Source organism: Myxocyprinus asiaticus, chromosome 17 (assembly GCF_019703515.2).
Source record: "Myxocyprinus asiaticus isolate MX2 ecotype Aquarium Trade chromosome 17, UBuf_Myxa_2, whole genome shotgun sequence".
NCBI classification, from domain to species: Eukaryota; Metazoa; Chordata; class Actinopteri; order Cypriniformes; family Catostomidae; genus Myxocyprinus; species Myxocyprinus asiaticus.
Window position 1 is genome coordinate 45,560,334 of NC_059360.1, and position 7,421 is coordinate 45,567,754.

A 7,421-nucleotide genomic window follows, 5' to 3' on the forward strand; every position below is an offset into this window, starting at 1 on the left:
TCAACATTTTCGGTTAATTTTGAGGCCAGTTAAATAGTATATAAATATACGTTTTAAAACTTACTATAGCTTACTATCCTATTACTATACTATCTTTTGAATTGAGCTCTCGAGAAATTGTTCTCATTTGACTTTATAAGCTCTACCAATCAGTCATATTGCCTGTGTATACAGCATCATGTGGAGGAAGTTTATATCGATAAATTAATTGTTTATTAAAATTAAATATGAGGTTCAGTGGTCAGTGCTCTTCTAAAACGTTTACAGTATGTTAAAACCCTAAGTAGTGATTTATGAGTTCTTAAGTAAGCATATAGGCAGGGTTGGGGAGTAACGGAATAAATGTAACGGGATTACGTATTTAAAATACAAAATATAAGTAACTGTATTCCACTACAGTTACAATTTAAATCATTGGTAATTAGACTACAGTTACATTCTAAAAGTATTTTGATTACTGAAGAGATTACTTTGCATTTTATTGTCATTTGTTTCATTTAATATTTAGTCCTTTCAGATGGTAAACATTTATACATATAAATGATGCAATCCAAAGTGCATTTGAACAGCGGTGAAACACTTTCTTATGATGTGCTACATTCATACGAGCAGACAGAGGAGTAAGTTTGAAGTAAGTTTGGAGCAGAAGAAATAGAAATAAACCTTGTGTAAATTGTCAGCTTTACGCTAAGCTAAAATGCTATTTCTAGTCATTTTACATGCACATGTTACCAGGCATGATCATATTTTTTTATCAACAAAATTTAAAAGTTAATTCAAAAATGAGAGCGAAATTGAACAAGGCTAACAGAAAAGGGTGCAATATCAAGAAAGGAACAGACAAGACAATTACTTGCAAAGTGTCTTCAGAAGGCATGGAGTCTAGAGGGGTGAGGTATGGTGCAAGTACTACATTACAAGCACAAGAGAAAATCAGTAGGAAAGTTTCAAAACCAGTTGAACACACACTGGAGCAAAATGGCAACTACCAGCCCATCAAAGTTCATCTAACTGGACACCATAAAGCTAGGCCTGGGCAACAAGCAGCGACAAGTGATCTGCGGTTATCCAAAGTTGACAGATCTTCCCTAAAAATCTTTGGATGTAGGATATGTTTCGGAGATTTATCTTTCACACTGTAACAGTCCATCAAGTTTCTTTGTACAATTGACAAGTGAGGACGATACAGTATTTTCCCTCCTGCACAAACTTAATGGTTCTCAATTAAGTGATGCTCAAGTTGAGTTATACTCATTGCAGCTGGGTGACGTGGTGAGTGCATAGTATCCTGTTGATGGAGCCTGGTATCATGCTGTTGTTCAAAACAAAAGAGGTGGCATGGTTCAAGTGCAGTTTATTGACTTTGGGAACGAGGCAACACTTGCACCCCTTAAATTGGGCAACTTGGCAAGCAGTTCCTCCAACCCTCCCAGGCTCAGAATTCATTGCTCGCTTGAGGACAGTAAGAGTGGAGGAAGCAGAGATTGGACCAAGGAAGAGATAATGACTTTCAAAAAAGCAGTTGGTGAAAATGGTGAGAAGAAAATTCTTTGCAAGTTAATTTGAGAGGGCTCATCAGCTTGGCCAGTCAGTTTAGAATACCAGGGCATTGTTTTGAAAGGACCATTGTTAAATTCGAGCAATACTCTTAAACCAGGTGCTCGGACTGAATCACAAATTTGCTGCACTGAAGATACCCAACCCAAGGACAAATTGCAGAAGCATATGTTTCATTTATTTTTGGGCCAAACTAATTCTGGTGCCAGTTCAAAAACTCAGCAGAACTTGACAAGTTTTCTCTGAATGCCCAAGAAATTGGAACTACTCTGACAAAACCAATTCATCCAGATCAGTTATGTCCAGGCGAACCATGTCCAGCACGCTTCTCCGACAAGCTGTGGTACTGTGCAGCGGGTTATTAAAAAATGTGATAATACAGTCTCTGTAGTTTTTATTGATTATGGAAATGAGTCTGACCTTGACCTAAACTCTGTTAAGTGCCTGCCCCCTAAACTACTGGAAAGCCCACCCCAAGCATTTTTTTGTCAGTTAGGAGGACTCGGAACCATACAGGGCACTTGGAGCGATGCTGCAGCTGACAAGTTTTTAGAGCTATTGGTTGATGATCCTTTAAGAGAGACCATTCAGAATACAGTAATGTCGTCTGACATTCCTCACTGTCCTCAGCACAACACCCTTGTTGAATGTCAGGGGTTGGTTGTTAATGATCTTAGAAAGTGAGAATGCATTGTTCTCTCTCACTATTCAGTAGGGCAGTTTGGTGTAGGCCATGTTTCCTGACAATGGGTCCTGGTATTGTACTGTTGTGAAGGACACAACTGAAAATGGCATGGTCAAGGTAGAGTCCATACATTTTGGAAATGAGGCAACTGTTTCTCCCCTTCAAATTTGCAGACTTGATGAGTGGCTTCTGTCATACCCAAGGTTTAGTTTTCACTGCAGCTCCAGTATGGACGATCGATTTAAAATACAGCAGATTGGAGGAGGGGATATTTCTCTCTAAAAAACTATTTTGTGACACAGGTGAAAACAAACTTTCTTGCAAGTTTATTAAAGAAGATATCACCACTTGGGAAGTTAAGATGACTCTCAAGGGCAGTGAATCAGACTCCTCATTGAGTGAAAAATGGGACAATTTAGACTTAAAGCCAGTACACAGCCACTGTCCAATGCAAATGCTATTTTGCTGGACCACATTATTTCTGGTGCCAGTTTGCAAACTCTGAAAAACTTAACCAAATCACCCTTACTGCTAATGAATATGGAAACTCTAGTGAGACAAAGCCATTTTAGATGGATCTTGGGTCACACTTTATATTAGGTGGCATTAACTACTATGTACTAACATTAAATACATACAAGAATATGTATTTACTGTGTAACCACATGTTGTTCTGCAAAATTCCCACATTTGCTGCTACTGAGGTATGGGTAGGTTTAGGAGTAAGGGTAGGGTTAGGGTTAGGGGTTAGAGTTAGGTTTTGGGGTAAGGGTTGGGTTAGAGTTAGGGGTAAAGTTAACAGTGTAACTACAAATGTAATTAAATGCAACAACATCTATGTACATAATAAGTACATTGTATCAAATGGTTAAGTACATAGTAGTTAAGGCCATCTAACATAAAGTGGGTGTGGATCTTGGAAGCCCATGCTTGGCTCTTTTCTCTGATGATCAGTTGTGGTAGCATGCACAGGTTATTAATAAATGTACAGACACAGCATCTCTCCTTTTCGTTGATTACGGAAATGAGTCTAAAATCAATGAAAGCTCCATTAAAACACTGCCCTGTAACCTGCTGGAAAGTCCACATCAAGCATTTCTGTGACAGTTGGAAGGATTTGGACCCTCAGAGGGGTTGTGGGACAGTACTGCTGCTGATAACTTTTATGAGATTCTAGTAGATAAACCTCTGAAAGTTACTGTTCAGTGCATTGACAATACAGTGGTTGCCAACAGCCCTCCATATTATGTTAAAATTGAGACCCAGCAATGTCTTGTGAATGAGCTCATGAAAAACTTTTGGAATACTTCTGTACATCATGATCAGAAATCTGCTGAGGTTATTGACTCTTTTGCATCAACATCTGGAGATCAACCTGTTTCAGAGGATAGATCAAGGGTGATCCTCGAGAGCTCTACAGGAGATAATCAGACTAGTGAACCTCAATGTGTTTCTCAATTTGGAGATAATCAACTTGAAGGATTGTTGGTAAATGGTGACTTGCATGGAGTTCCTGAAAACAAGTTGGGTGATCAGCTTGATGGAACAGATATGATTCCCTTAACAAATTCTAATGATGCTACAAGGGAGAATTTGGTTTTAGAAAACCACAGCAGTTCTCATGAATCCATTGATGGAGTTCCTGTTGTATCAGCTCAGCAAATGTTACTGCACATAGAGGAAAACAGAAAAGACATGGAAGATGAAAGATCTGAAAAAGGTTAGTGTATGTACAAGTACTTAATTTAGTTTGATTGGGTGCAGTGGTATATTGTTAATCATGTGGTGCTTCTTTTCTCCTTGGATTTCCCAGTGACGAAGAGTGGAAGTACATCTTGGGCAGCTAGTTTAGAAAATCAAATATTGCCCTTAGAATTCTTATTTCCAATTATTCAATAAATGTTCCCCTTTTGTTTAGTCATTTAGTAATTCTGCTTTTCTTAATTATTTTGGTCAATTTGTAGGTTTTTTCTGAAGACTTGTGTGACCCTACTAAGTGCATCTTCAAATGAGCAGAGTTTTGTTTAATTTAGTGTTGAAGTAACAAGGTATATAGTACATCATTGTATTTGTTTCCAAGCAGAATAATTGCCAAGGGAAAGGAATGAAACCCATGCAGATGGTGTAGTGGACTAAAGCACTGAACTGGTAAACAGAAGGTTAATGGTTCAATCCCCACAGCCACCACCATTGTGTCCTTGAACAAGGCACTTAACTCAAGGTTGCTCTAGGGGGATTGTCCCTGTAATCAGGGCACTGTAAGTTGCTTTGGATAAAAGTGTCTGCCAAATGTAGATGAGAGATGTTTTATTTTATTTTCCAAACATTTATGTTGATTGTCATGTTGCATGTAATTTTGAAACCTGACGCTTGTCTAATAGTATTGTGTTTGGGTTTGTACAGTAGTTGGCACTGTCTTTGTATTTGCTCGGGTTATAATTGTATTTCTTCAAACTAATTGTGATAATCATGCATTTGTGATGTTGTATGGATGAATTTGACTGGCGCAAGCCATTTTGAATTTAAATTGTAATTGATTTAGAACAGGAGTTGGACTATGTCCCTCCCCTCCATTTCACCCAACAGTTTGCTGTTTAGAGGGGGTATATGTGTTTTGATGCATATTTGTTAGAATAAAACATATTTTAACAGAGTTGGCTTTGCTCTTATTTTCAGTTCCTTAAATATGCACATCACAATATGCAAAATTATGTATATTCACACTTTTCTAAGAGTATTTAAACAGTTGCGAATTAAATTATTTATGCTTCTCATAGTAGATTCAGAAATGTGAGTTGTTTCAAAGCCTAGCGTGTATTTTCAATGTCACTTTTAACATGTTAGGCCCCATAAGTGCATTAAGTAGGCCAAACGGGTCAAAACATAACCTATGACACCTGAAAATAAAGGGAATTGACAATTGAAATGATATCTTTTAACATGTTTGGTAATAATTTAGTATATTTTGTAATTATTTTGTTTTGTTTTCATGATGTACAGTGTGCTTGAAGTCCTCCACTCCTATAAGACAAAAACATCAGTCTTCTGCCAGGGGGCGCTTGGCATCTCACAAATCCGAATCCTCCATTGAGCTGCTTTCAAATCCCTATATGTATTTTGACATTTTGGAGACATGTGTAATGTTAAAAAAATAATAATAACCGTTTAAATATATTAATTCGCCGATTAATACCTTGACAAAAAAAAAAAAAAAAAAAGTAAATCCGACATAATAATTTCTATATTATTGTTTTTAAAAATGACCTATCCATTGTTGACAGACTTTCGATTAGTGCATCCTGAGCGGTGCTGAGAAAAGTATTGGGTACCATGTAACGTCGCCTTCTGCGTGCCACTTCAGCAATAATTTCTAAATAATGACACTAATAAACTTTGATAGACATTGAATTAAAAATATGTCTTTGGTTCTTTTAATTGTGATGATTTTGGCTCACATTTAACAAAAACCCACCAATTCACTATCTCAACAAATTAGAATACATCATAAGACCAATAAAAAAAAAAACATTTTTAGTGAATTGTTGGCCTTCTGGAAAGTATGTTAATTTACTCTATATGTACTCAATACTTGGTAGGGGCTCCTTTTGCTTTAATTACTGCCTCAATTCGGCGTGGCATGGAGGTGATCAGTTTGTGGCACTGCTGAGGTGGTATGGAAGCCCAGGTTTCTTTGACAGTGGCCTTCAGCTCATCTGCATTTTTTGGTCTCTTGTTTCTCATTTTCCTCTTGACAATACCCCATAGATTCTCTATGGGGTTCAGGTCTGGTGAGTTTGCTGGCCAGTCAAGCACACCAACACCATGGTCATTTAACCAACTTTTGGTGCTTTTGGCAGTGTGGGCAGGTGCCAAATCCTGCTGGAAAATGAAATCAGCATCTTTAAAAAGCTGGTCAGCAGAAGGAAGCATGAAGTGCTCCAAAATTTCTTGGTAAACGGGTGCAGTGACAATGGTTTTCAAAAAACACAATGGACCAACACCAGCAGATGAGATTACACACCAAATCATCACAGACTGTGGAAACTTAACACTGGACTTCAAGCAACTTGGGCTATGAGCTTCTCCACCCTTCCTCCAGACTCTAGGACCTTGGTTTCCAAATGAAATACAAAACTTGCTCTCATCTGAAAAGAGGACTTTGGACCACTGGGCAACAGTCCAGTTCTTCTTCTCCTTAGTCCAGGTAAGACGCCTCTGACATTGTCTGTGGTTCAGGAGTGGCTTAACAAGAGGAATACGACAACTGTAGCCAAATTCCTTGACATGTCTGTGTGTGGTATATATATATGATTATATACTGGGTGATAACCCGTGGGGGCCTCAGTGGTAAAAGACGCTGGCTACCACCCCGGTTCACTAGTTCGTTAGTTCAAATCCAGGGCACGCTGAGTGTCTCCAGCCAGGTCTCCTTAACAACCAAATTTGCCCGGTTACTAGAGTAACATGGGGTAACCTCCTCGTGGTCGCTATAATGTGGTTCGTTCTCAGTGTTGAGCGTGGAAGCCACGGTGGATGGCGTGAAGCCTCCACACGTGCTATGTCTCCGTGGCAACGCGCTCAACAAGCCACGTGATAAGATGCGCGGGTTGACGGTCTCAGACGCGGAGGCAGCTGGGATTCGTCCTATGCCACCCGGACTGAGGCGAATCACTACGCGACCACAAGGACTTAAAAAGCACATTGGGAATTGGGCATTCCAAACTGGGAGAAATGGGAAATAAATAATTATTTACCCGCTTCTCAATTCCTATTATGAGCACCTGCTCGTTGCTGTGATAACAAGTTGTACTAGATCTTTGATGACGCATTTGTTGCCAACAGTAACAAGAGATGGCTGCACAGGAAATTATGGATAAGGGAAAAATATTCTGGAATGCTCAATGGGAGAATTCTATATGGTTTTCACATGGCTCTGAACATTCAGCTGGGGTAATAACACAAGAATAGATTTAATGGTGAAAACTTGCAGTCTGCATGTGACCCTGATGGACATTTTATTTGTCTGATACTTAAATATAATGATATTATTATCATTACCACCAATGTGTATGGGTACAGCAGGAAGCTAGAAATGACAACCTCTTGAATAATATAGAAGATACATTCAAATGTTGGTTGGAAAAATATATAAATGCCTATATAATAATGGGAATGGATT

At 38.6% G+C, this 7,421-nt stretch overlaps 1 pseudogene; it reads left to right on the top strand.

The window, feature by feature from the left end:
* Positions 1-782: 782 nt before the first annotated feature.
* Positions 783-4,141, top strand: LOC127454990 (uncharacterized; annotated as a pseudogene).
* Positions 4,142-7,421: the final 3,280 nt, after the last annotated feature.